This window comes from Spea bombifrons, chromosome 1 (assembly GCF_027358695.1).
Source record: "Spea bombifrons isolate aSpeBom1 chromosome 1, aSpeBom1.2.pri, whole genome shotgun sequence".
Taxonomy (NCBI): domain Eukaryota; kingdom Metazoa; phylum Chordata; class Amphibia; order Anura; family Pelobatidae; genus Spea; species Spea bombifrons.
The window spans coordinates 4,823,192-4,835,665 of NC_071087.1; the positions used below are offsets into that span (position 1 = coordinate 4,823,192).

At 40.8% G+C, this 12,474-nt stretch overlaps 1 long non-coding RNA gene across 1 annotated transcript; it reads left to right on the plus strand.

Annotated features, from left to right (window-relative positions):
• Positions 1-5,997: 5,997 nt before the first annotated feature.
• Positions 5,998-11,603, plus strand: LOC128473266 (uncharacterized). Its single transcript, XR_008346286.1, has 3 exons — positions 5,998-6,038; positions 7,127-7,214; positions 11,467-11,603. It is a non-coding gene; the product is annotated as an uncharacterized LOC128473266 (long non-coding RNA).
• The last annotated feature ends 871 nt before the right edge of the window (positions 11,604-12,474 follow it).

Sequence of the window (12,474 nt, forward strand, 5' to 3'; positions counted from 1 at the left end):
ATTTATTTTTATTTTTTTAAAGTTATATTTTATCGGTGGTGTAAATCTCTTTTTTTGTACAAAGTGAATATTTTAATGCCCCTTTTTCTTGTCCATCTATTGGGTGAGTGATAGAATGTTCTGTACGTAATCTTTAAAAAATGTCATCATAAAATCAGGGGGAGAGATTGTTCTGGAATGACATTGATTTATTGAGAACACTCCAAGACTCTACGGTAGATTGTAAGCTCTTGTGAGCAGTGCCCACGTTAACTAATGTCAGACCCTTTGAATGTAGGCACTGTAAGAAGTGCTGGCGCCATTTAAATAAAAAATAAATAAAAATATTAATAATAATAAAAATAATAACAATAATAATAATAATCTGATTTTCTTGAGCAAATCAGACATTTGTAGGTCACTTGAACATTTAAAACCCTTGACTCGCCACAAGCTGTCACCACGGCGGGTCTCCTGAAGAAGGGCTGAGATGTCCCACCAAGGGTCTCCTGAAGAAGCTGTCACCACGGCAGGATTCCTGAAGAAGGGCTGAGATGTCCCAGCGAGGGTCTCCTGAAGAAGCCGTAACCACGCAGGGTCTCCTGAAGAAGGGGTGAGATGTCCCACTGAGGGTCTCCTGAAGAAGCCGTAACCACGGAGGGTCTCCTGAAGAAGGGGTGAGATGTCCCACCGAGGGTCTCCTGAAGAAGCCGTCACCACCGAGGGACTCCTGAAGAAGGGCTGAGATGTCTCACCGAGGGTCTCCTGAAGAAGCTGTCACCACCAAGGGTCTCCTGAAGAAGCCGTCACCACCGAGGGTCTCCTGAAGAAGGGCTGAGATGTCTCACCGAGGGTCTCCTGAAGAAGCTGTCACCACCGAGGGACTCCTGAAGAAAGGCTGAGATGTCCCACCGAGGGCCTCCTGAAGAAGCCGTCACCACCGAGGGTCTCGTGAAGAAGGGCTGAGATCTCCCACCGAGGGTCTCCTGAAGAAGCCGTAACCACGGAGGGTCTCCTGAAGAAGGGCTGAGATGTCCCACCCAGGGTCTCCTGAAGAAGCCGTAACCACGGAGGGCTCTCCTGAAGAACGGCTGAGATGTCCTTGAATAATGTAAGCCAATTAGGGGAGAATTCTTGACATCTTGAAACTTGCATTTTTGTTAAATATTCTTGTGGATTTTGTTATTACATACAAAGTTAAAACATACTTAAATTATTTAATTATAATTACCTCTTCCAAAAGCCAATTTTTCAAAATCTTTCGAAAGATAATCAGCTTCTCAGATTCCAGCGTAGAAGAAAATTCTCGCGAGTGTCCGTAGAGACGTAAGGACGGATACGATGTAGCGTATGAGGAGTGTTAGCCAACTGAGCTCCAGCGTGCACCCCCGACGATTCCCCTGCTGGGTGTGATATTGGTATGGCCCAGATTACGCAATCCCCGGACCAAGCATGTTTCAGAAAAGCAGCGAGGAGAATAATAGTTTTCGTATCATTCCTAGATCATTGGCGAACATTCTCGTTTCTATAAATCATAATGAATTACAACCTTTACAGTCTGTTTTCAATCAGTACATCCGCCATTGGCCGAAATATGCACAATGGTAGCCGCGTATGATATTGGAGGGACTTGTCGGAGTTATGCGTTTTGGCTGCGGCACAATGAGGGAATATCAAATGTTTTCCTCTGGCAGTGAAAAAGAAGTTATCAGATCAAGATACGATTGACAAGACGCCAACAGACACAGAAAAAAAAAGAAAAAGAACCTGCGATCGGAATCTAGGAAACACAATTTTTGGTTTTTCAGAAGTGGCTATTTTTTTGTAAGAATATAGATATTTGCCCGATGGGTGCCCGATTTTAACTCTCGTGGCTACTCGTCGATGGAACCACGGAGTGACCTCATTGCATTCCGCTTCAATATTTAAAAAGCAGATATTAAAATGTAGCAAATTTTTGAGGTTCCTAAAAACATTTGGCAGGAACATTCTGTGATTCCTTATATATATATATAAAAAAATGTTTTATTCATTATTCTCTTATTATTTTTTATTTAACACGAGAATGGAAGACATTACCCGCGGCTGATGCATTTTACATTTCAGGTCAAACATTTTACGGAGCTTAAAAAAAAAATTAAAAAAAAAAAAGGCAGTTACAGATAAAAATATGTCTTTTCAGGCCTCCTGCTTTTCAGCTAAAATCACATGGACTCGGATAATTTAAGCTGTAAAGAATTTTTGGTTTAGCTGAGGCTTGCAGAAAAAAAATGAATACATTTGCAAAAAATATATACATTTTTGCTTTTTTTTTATGAAAAATGGCCCTAAATAGCTGATAATTAGACCGGGGGTGGAATTTGAAACTTTATAGTGTTTTCACAGTCAAACTTTTGGATTTAAAATATTTAAAAGGTTTTACTTGCTACTGGGGAACAAAACGGAGGTGGGGAGGGGGTCAAAAATTATTATTTTTTTTTTAATGAAATGACCACTCTTTGGGTGTGAATAGTTGCTATGTTAACAATTCAACAACTGCTAATTAAAGCTAAAATTGTAAATTAAAATTTCTTTTGATTCTAATGTATTTCAGTAAATGTTAACATTAGCAGAGGACAGTTCCCATGACTTTAACCCCTTAAGGACAATGGGCGGTCCCTGAACCCATTGAAAACAATGCATTTTGAACCCGTACATTTACGGGCTTTGTCATTAAGGGGTTAAAACGACTTCTTCTTCCTTTACCTAGAGAAACCTACATAAAGTAGTTTAAAGTTGACTTGTGCATTCAGATTAGATTTCCATTGAAGTTGGTAAAACATTGTTACTGCAGGTCCAAAGACGCCATATAAAGAGATATCGGTGTTATAGACACATCGACCATAAATAAGGTGTGGTCGTTGTACGTTCTAAACCCTTTCGGTATTAAGCAAAATGTTGGCGCATGAATGGTGGTAATGTTGGCGAATGAATGGTGGTAATGTTGGCGAATGAATGGTGGTAATGTTGGCGAATGAATGGTGGTAATATTGGCGAATGAATGGTGGTAATGTTGGCGAATGAATGTTGGTTATGTTGGGTAATTACAGTAGTGAAACGCGTTTGGCCTTATAATTGCCGTGTAAATCATGCCAAGATCAAATGTTCACGTTTGAAACCTATAGTAGCGCAGTTCAAAGACATTTTATTCTCTATAACGGCATAGGTTTAAAAACCACATTAATTAAAGGTTTAGCAACACAGCCCACAGCGGAAGCCGCGTGTTTGGGGAGAAATCTCTCTGGAACGGTGCCTTCACGTTAAAAATACAGGTTATAGAATGTTTTCATAAAGTGAAATATTTAAAAAACTCTGCATTAATTCTTTAAATACTGTTTTTAAACACCTGTCTCCGATGAATACGTGGAGAGGCTACGGCGCCATATAATACTATATCAAAGTACGCAAATCAAGCTGGTTCTGTCCAAGCCTAGTAGATATAGATACTGCACATCGGGTTTTGGTCTATTTATATAGATTTGCATTTATAAGAATAATGTATTTTATTTTCACAGTTTCACCTATACACATTACCGGGGCTTTTAGGGCTGTAGAACCCTGAGATACCCTCATACCCAGCAAACATTCCGACCTCCTAGAATGTTTGCTGTTTAAGGGAGAAAAAAGGGACAAGAATTTGGAGCTCAAAGAGGGACTGGCCTTCCTGAACAGGGACACTTGGCATGCTAATATGGTTGTAATGGAGCTGAACCTATAGTACTACTTTTAAACACCCTTGGGCAGGACTTATATCCCTGTTTTTACACCATCATCAAGGTGCATATAAGGTCGATGGATTCTGGCCGAGAAGATTGTTGAAATATGAACAAAATGTCCCAAAAGATAAGTAATCACCAAACATGCGTTATTAATACATTTTTGGGGTAGTGCTTGTTTTTTTGTTCTATTGTTTACAAGCAATCAATATTCAGTGTTCTAAGTTCCAGCAGCTTGGATCAGCCGTGGTCAGGTGCCAGCAGTGTGCTCTACCCATCTCAATCACAAGGAGGTCCAAATGCCACCACTATGGCACGGAAGTCTTGTCTCCTCTCTGTTGGCTCTGTGATTACAGAGTTCTAAGAAGAGGAGGAAACAATGTTCCTTCCTTAAAAAAAATAAAAACAAAAAAAATAAGCATTTGTCTAACCCAACGCATGGACAAAATTTCTTGTTTTGAATTTTTGTCCTTGGAAAGCCCGACAGTCAATGTTTGGGAAAGTCTAAGCCTAAATATATTAAATTCAACTCAATTACAACAAGCTGATTCGCAACGGATATCAATCTAATCCCGAATTTATTGACTGGTAACCCCAACCATGCATCTACTTGATGGCGTTTATCATAGGAGCCAATAGTACATTCACACAGGGCAGTTTATCCTCGGGTGGCCCATATGGCCCAGTGTATGGTACAGATGTGTTGAGTATTAAAGGTTTGACTTCATTAACCTTTAATCCTCAGCTAGGCTGATTCTCTAAAACAGAATGGATCAGGTCACCTAGTTTTGAGTTGGTTTGTCCACATTCCAAATAAATGACCACCTGGACACATATCTAGGGGGTATAAAGGTACAAGTGACTGTGGGTGCCCGATACAAAACGTGAACCCGGGATCTGCATGTAGACAATGGGATAAACAGATAAGAACCTTGGAGAACTCTGGAAGAGCTGCGCATTCTAATTCACGGCCCATCACATGTGCTGGTCGACCACATCAGACACTGGAACGCTCTAGCGGAACGCAGGACAACTTGAAAGCTCTTGGTACGATCCATCCACCGCAGCTCAGAGAAGCAGGAGGTCTCTGGAACGGAATCTTGAACTCAAACAATTATGGGATCTGGCTCATTCTGCTTTGGTTCATAATTGTCTGCTATCTTTTTTTATTTTTTTGCTCTGGGAAGAGGATCAAATGGGAGTTTGGCAGAATATCCCGTTAAGTGGTCGTGGTGATTGACTTTTGCTTGCGTTGGTTCCTTTGAGGGAAACCTTTGAAAATAGGAAGAAGGCAGCGCTCAGAACCCGACTGCGCTCCCAGCTGTCATCCTCGACTGACATAAATAGCCCCCGTCGCTCCTACGCCTTACATTCTCCTACCGAAATTCATTTAGGGGATTCGTTTTCAGTTGCGGACGACATACGATAGAAAGTACAACAATTCTTTTAAAAAAAAGGTTTAAAAAAATGGAGAACAAATTCTACTCCACACTTCATGCATTGAGCTGTTGGGGAAAATCACTGGGACAACCAGAAGGTACGAGTTTAGATAGTTTGAGTGATTTAGTAGGTAATTTATCATTTATAATTTAGTAGATTTTATTAATTTTTGCACGCTATGGCGCATATATACGGATTGTTGGTGTGAAATCTGATAGAAAACAATAAATAATAATAACTTAATAAAAAAATAATAATACTAATAATAATGATGATAACAATAATACTAATACTAATACTAATAAAATAATAATAATAATATTAATAATAATAAATAATTATGATGATAATAATACAAATAATAATAATACTAATAATAATAATTAAAATAATAAATTATAATAATAATAATAATAATAATTAAAATAATAAATTATAATAATAATACAAATAATAAATAATAATTATGATGATAATAATAAAAACAAATATATATTTTTCATTATTAGTTTTAAATAGTACTTTTTTACATTAGGACACATGCATGTTGGGAGCACGTTACCGGCCCCGTAGAACACGCCACACATTTTAACAGGCGTGCCGTCTGCCGAGCACATTGTTTCGGATAGAATGGAATTTACAGGAACCGCGGGGCTATAAATTGATATTATGTTTAGTAACACATTGTCTCCAAGGGGAGAAGCAGAAATAGAGAACGAGCGAATATCCATTTCTGACAGCTTTCATCTTCATTCCAGCAGATGGGAGATCAAGAAAAAAAGTGGGGAAGTGTAAATCTGAAGGGATTAGGGATTTCTTTTTATTTTCCGCTTACGTTTGGCAGGGATGCTCGTCGGACAGTAGGTAAATTGTGGTTGGGGGTGTTTTATGATTATCTGTGCAGATGTTGTTCTTGTGGGTTTGGGGGGTACATTGTTACACTAGACCGTGCTCCCAACGAGCCAGGATTATGTCAGAGTGCTCATAAATGAACATTCGCTCGCTATTAACACGTATCGCATAGGAAGCAATGGCCTTAATACCAACGGTTATCTGTTTTTATGGGCTCTTTTTGTGTAATAGGATCCTGCGCCTTCTCTTCGCGGAGTCGGTCTCCTAAAACACGTTTCTGTCTTTTTTTGTGCATTTAGAAACGCGGGATTCTACTACACGGGTTCTATCGCAACCAAAGTATCTATTTTTAGCATTAAAAGGTATCGACTTTGAATGGAGACTTCGTAACATGAAAATTCAGGGTTTATGGCAAAAAAGAGAGAGTTTTAGGTGATTAATTAATTACTTTTGGGGAAGGAACAGCACCTAAGAGGTCCTCGGTCCCTGGGAAGGCATCGCGTAAGAGTGCTTTATTTTGACACCTTTTCATGGCAAATTTTAGCTATATTCTTTATATGACATTAAAAGAAAGCTCTCTGCTCTTTTGCGCATGGTATTTAATGCTCCTTCGATCGAAATCTTTCGATATTTTCTTTTCAACGATTACCTTAGTCTGAAAACCCTTTTTTCATAGGAAACTTGCATATTTAACATTGTACTTTTTATTATTGAAGTCTATTTACCATTGTTGCCCATTATAATTTTAGTCACCAAATGCGTTACTTAACATTTATAATAGTGAATCTCAACTTGTTATTAAATGCTTAAATGTTCTCGATGAATCAAACCTATTCCATCACACAATACTATATTATCTACATTATAATGTAAGGGGGATTCCAGTACCCTCTTTAAGAATGAGACATTTCAATTTCCTTTTTTTCCTCTCTTTTCCCGACCCCCCCCCAAATAACCTACCGCCAAAGCTACATCTACTTAATCCTGTTTATATTTACAGTTTGCGTAAATGACCCCAACATTTATTTCTGAACTTCCATTTTCCTCCCCAAAAAACGTCGTAATCTGTTCCCTGCCCGTCTTTCATTTCCTTGAAACAGAAGTGGAATCTACGCTTGAACGTCTTACAGATGTGGAACTTCGTACAAATGGCCTCCAAATACATCGTTTTATTGAGTTCACCCGAAGGTTAAGTATTTTGGCTTCGGGACAAGGTATGGAAGTAAATGCTAACAGAAAACATTGTGTCATCACCAGATCTGGCCGAGCACAAGACAACAGGAACAGATGAGAAAGAGAAGATTCATCCCAGATAAGGCTTCGGCGCTTATAAACGAGAATCGTTTGAGTCCTAGCCTCACAAAATGTACTTTTATTGTTTCAAGATCCAAAAGCTACTGCTAGAGTCGCCACATATCGGAAAACCACCCAACGCATGTTTTTATTTTTATTTAATATACTATTTTTTAAGTTATTCAGATAGTTTTCCAGCTCTGACATCATAGCCCAAGGAATTCATGCAAATTTTCTTCCGTTTCCATGACTCTTTGGAAAAGGTTGCTATCGGAATCCAGAAGCAGGAAGTTGTTTCTTGTCACTTCCTGAACTCTATCGCTGTTGCTTAAGCAGACTGTGTGTGAATCCCGTGCCGCCATTTTTGAGCACATGGCACACGTCGGGTTCTGGACCGAATATTTTCCGTTCAGAGGAGGAACAAAGCATGCACTTAAAAAATATGTTTGAAAAGCACATTAGTCTTAAATGAGATACATATGGAAACGTATAGTTCCTGATATCACTGTGACCGATGACATCATGTATTGGGTTGGGACCAATTGAGCACCAGTATGGTTTTGAATAATGTGAAGAAATATTTTAAGTATGAAATTAACCATTTTCAAATGTATTTAAATAATTTACCCACGGTACCGCTAATAGTAGTTCTAAATGCTGAAAAAGAGCTGAAAATGTAAGAGAGAGAGAGAGAATGCCGCACGGTCCTTTGAAAAAGCATTCAAGTTAATGCAATTATACATTTAAAAAAGATAATTTGTTCAAAAAACATCCTGCGCTATATAAAGAAAAAGATGGAACGAATGAAAAAACCTCTAATAACCTATGGAAAGTGACAGCTGCCCCCCCCCCACCCATGAGCAACGGGGGTTAGTAAACCTGTGAAGAGGTATAGAGCTCAAAAGTCCCCCTAATGGAATGGAGGAGGATATTAAAATATATTAAAAAAGCCTATGGAAAACTCATCTTGTGCCCCCTCACCCCCCATTCCTTCTTGATGGGATGGGGTGTTAAGAGTAAAAAAAAACACCCTTAAGTGGTATGGGGCATAGACGCCATACCATGTCTCTACCACTCCCTCCAGCCCTGCCCAGTGGAATATAACGGGTAATGAGCCGGCCAAAACAGTCTCCTTCTTGGCACTCAAAGGCTGGATGAGACCAAGGACTGCTTAAGGTTTGAGTCATCAAAGTAGGAAAAATCTAGAGAAAAAAATAATATTAATCGTCTCCACACCTGATGGCAGAAAATTCTAAAATGGCTGCTGGTTGCACGGGGAGCCGGTATATATATATATATATATATATATATATATATATATACACACTCCTGTGCACCAGCGGCCCCAAGTGGTTAGAAGGTACATTGCATGCTCATTTGACTTGAATGGGATCCATAGTTTCCGATGCTATTTAGCAATAGTGAATGTTCAACTTTTAAGGGGTTAAACATAAACCAAACAAAACATTTTCTATTCTAGCTCCATCATTCAAGTTAACTGATTTTCTCTAAATACCGTATTTGCTCGATTATAAGACGAGGTTTTTTTCAGAGCAAATGCTCTGAAAAATACCCCTCGTCTTCTAATCGGGGTCGTCTTCTAATCAGACCTCAAATAGAGGTCTGATTAGGAGACTAAGATCCAGATCCCCCGCACCGCTGCAGGGGACCTGGATCCTCCTGTCTCACCCGACCCCCCCCCCCATACACACACTTACCGGTGCTTCCTGCTTTGTTGCCGGGGCAGCGGGTTGACGTCTACGCGATGCGCGTAGACAACGTCCGCTGCAGCCGGAAGGAGGTGTGGCTAGCAGCGGGGGTTGTCTGCGTCCGTCGCATAGACCTTCCCCGACTGTCAGAGTCGGGGAAAGTATACGCGACGGACGCATACAAACCCCCGCTGCTAGCCACACCTCCTTCCGGCTGCAGCAGAAGGCGACGTCAACCCGCTGCCCCGGCTGGAAGCACCGGTAAGAGAGGGGGGAGAGCGGGGGAAGGGGGGTGAGAGAGAGAGGGGGGGGGAGAGAGAGAGGGGGTGAGAGAGAGAGAGAGAGGAGAGAGAGAGAGAGAGAGTGAGAGAGTGTGTTAGTTAAATGGGGTTATAGGGTGTGTGTGTGTTAAATGGGGGCATAGGGCATTTCTGGAGTGGCGTTAAGGGGGCATTTAATAGAGCACTCTGCCTCCTGAAATGCCTTATACCTCCCTATATGCCACTCTGCCCCATAATATGCCTTTTAACCCCCTAAATGGCAGAGTGGCATATAGGGGTATAAGGCATTTCTGGAGGCAGAGTGCTCTATACAATGCCTTTTAACTCCCTTAATGCCACTCTGCCTCCTGAAATGCCTTATACCTCCCTATGTGCCACTCTGCCCCATAATATGCATTTTAACCCCCTAAATGCCAGAATGGGATATAGGGGTATAAGGCATTTCTGGAGGCAGAGTGGCACATAGGGGGTCAAAAGGCATACCATGGGGCACAGTGGCATATAGAGGGTTAAGAGGCATATCATGGGCCACAGTGCCATATTGGTGTGGCAAGCCTGGGGGCAGATGTGCGTAACTGGGGGACAGTTTGGAAAATACAAGAAATAAAAACAAAAGAAATCTTTTTCTCAATCATAGCTTTTATTAAAAAAAAGAGTTTACATGAATTAACATTTACTGGTAAAACTTTTTTCCTTTGGGGTCGTCTTATATTCAGGCTTTTTCTTTTTTTCCTAAGTTAATATTCAGATTTTGGGGGGTCGTCTTATAATCAGGGTCGTCTTATAATCGAGCAAATACGGTAATCCCGTATTGAGAAAAAAAAATAAAAAGAAGGGGGGGGGGATCCTGATGGTGATATCAGCTTCTGAATACTTGCTGAGGTGGGTGTTTTATCAAGAGGTGAAATAATGATTAAATTAAATGAGGGGCGAGAAGAAGAGGGGGGGGATTACTTTTATGTTTATGTAAGAGGTGACCCGTCTCGAAAACCCACAGAACCCAAATCAGAAATGTGCAGTTTTTATTGAAATATTTATTTTAGAAATTTTGATGATTATTTCCCCCCCCTTCTATATCGTAAATGAAGGTAAAAGGAGACGATTGAGAAATGGTACATTTTGCTTTATTGCTTTATAAAAAATAACCCTTTTTTTCGGCTTGGCTTACATAAACATAAACTAAAAAACATTCAAATTCAAGTTTTCACCCCAAACATTTATTTTCGGCACAGTCAATTAAGGCGCCTATTTTGTTAATTTTAAAACAATTGATTACAAATAGAATTCTCCCAACGTTAATTCTCTATGTCGGGATTCCAACGCCTATTAATATTTTTGATTCATAACTTGTTAACCTACATGGGTTATTTCTGCAAAAATCTTACCCATTAGCCAACATTTTTTTAACTCTTAAGCTCATACCGGGTGCTTTACTGACAACCCACACCATGCACCTCTTTAATAGATAATTTAGGTAATGCCAGAATATTTTTTTGGGGGGGGGGGGACTTATTTGGGCGAAGCAACAGTTTGGAATTCTAAGTTAATAAAAAAAGTATCACAGTTAATTAATCATATTGGAATGTGGTCCCGAAATAATTCAGCGTTCCACGCTAAGCCTGAAGTAGGAACAATACGGACAGTTTTTTGTTTTGGTTCGGGGTCCTGGGCCAACATTTCTTGGTACAGAATTTTGGCCCAGTATCCGGCAATTGTGATTACGGGAAGACTGTGCGAAAGGATCAGGTGGAACGAGTCTAGAGCAGATTCTGTTCTGATCTCTCTGCTTTCCTAGATTACACGGGGCTCGTTGTGGCAAGGACCGGCCGGCGGTCGGGATACCACCTTACCGGCGCGTGATTATTGTGCATGCTCGCCGCAAGCCACCGCCGACGCTGCCGTTCTGGCACAGGGCCCCGGCTTTTTATCTCCGCGAAACACGAGAGGAGCTTTCTTTAACCAAGTGGGTTTGGACCTAATCTTCCTTTTTAACTAAACAGACCCCATCTATTTATAGACGCGTCCGTCAGGGGCAGTTAACATCAGAAGTTCTCCACTTGCCGGAAAGCCTCTCGGATCTGGCTTGAGAACGTAAGAACGTCGGAGCCGCACATTCCTAAATCTATGTAGGAGTCCGAGTAAACCTATCATTTTTAGCTGAAAACCATTGAGATTCGGGACTGGCAGAGATGTAAGACAAACATCGAACGACACGTGGAGTGAATAAGGAGCGAAGAATTTCAGGATTGCAGAAGCACAACAATAAAGTGTTACATGCTGGACGGCGGGCCGTTACATATTGTGTTCTGCTTTCTTTTCTAAATCAGCAGCTTTTTAATTACGGTAATGTTATACTCCGCGTCCGCATTGTTCTCCCATGATAAAAGTCACGTTATATGTCTGTGGAATTCAATATTTTCTCTTTCAAAGCAGTCTCCCCCGTTAAGCCAGGCCAACTAGACCCCCCAAAAATTCCTGGCCTTCTCCCCTAGGGATAAACGTTCTTCCTTCAGCCTAAAGTCCGTCTACAGGGTCCTGCTAATACAGTTATGGGGCTAGAGAGCAGGAGACGGTCCAGAAATCAGATACAAATGGAATAAAATCTCCAATTATTCTACATTATTGAGTGGGGCAGCCGGATATCACGTTCCAAGGCATCCTATGAGTCTACAATGTCTATGGTGGAGTAATGGCTGTGATGTAACTCCATCGGGCCCATTTCAGAGCGCCAAACAAGAAGGGTATTTATGAAGATGCGACCTGGATCACAGTTATACCCCAAGAGCCCCCTCCTCTTTATACCTGACCCCTTTAGAACTTGAAGTTTTGCCCCTGCAGTATGGTGATGGATATATACTTTGGGTGCAGTTGTGCCCAAAAGCTGAGGTTCTTCTTCCCATTGATTTTCTTTTGTTGGTCCCGTCTGGTTACTTTTTATCTTAAATCGGAAGGTGGATTGGCAGCTGTCGAACAAAAAGGAGCACAGAAAGGGTGCAGTCATGGTGGAATCTCCATGATGGCAAGTTACCCAAGACACCCTTGAAGCTCCATGTGGGACTGTAGGCAAAATGACTCCAAATCTGGTAAGCAACACCGTCCTGCTCAGACCTAATTTTGTTTAAATGTAGGCATGGACTGGTTGTCCTGCATGTAGTGATCGGTGGT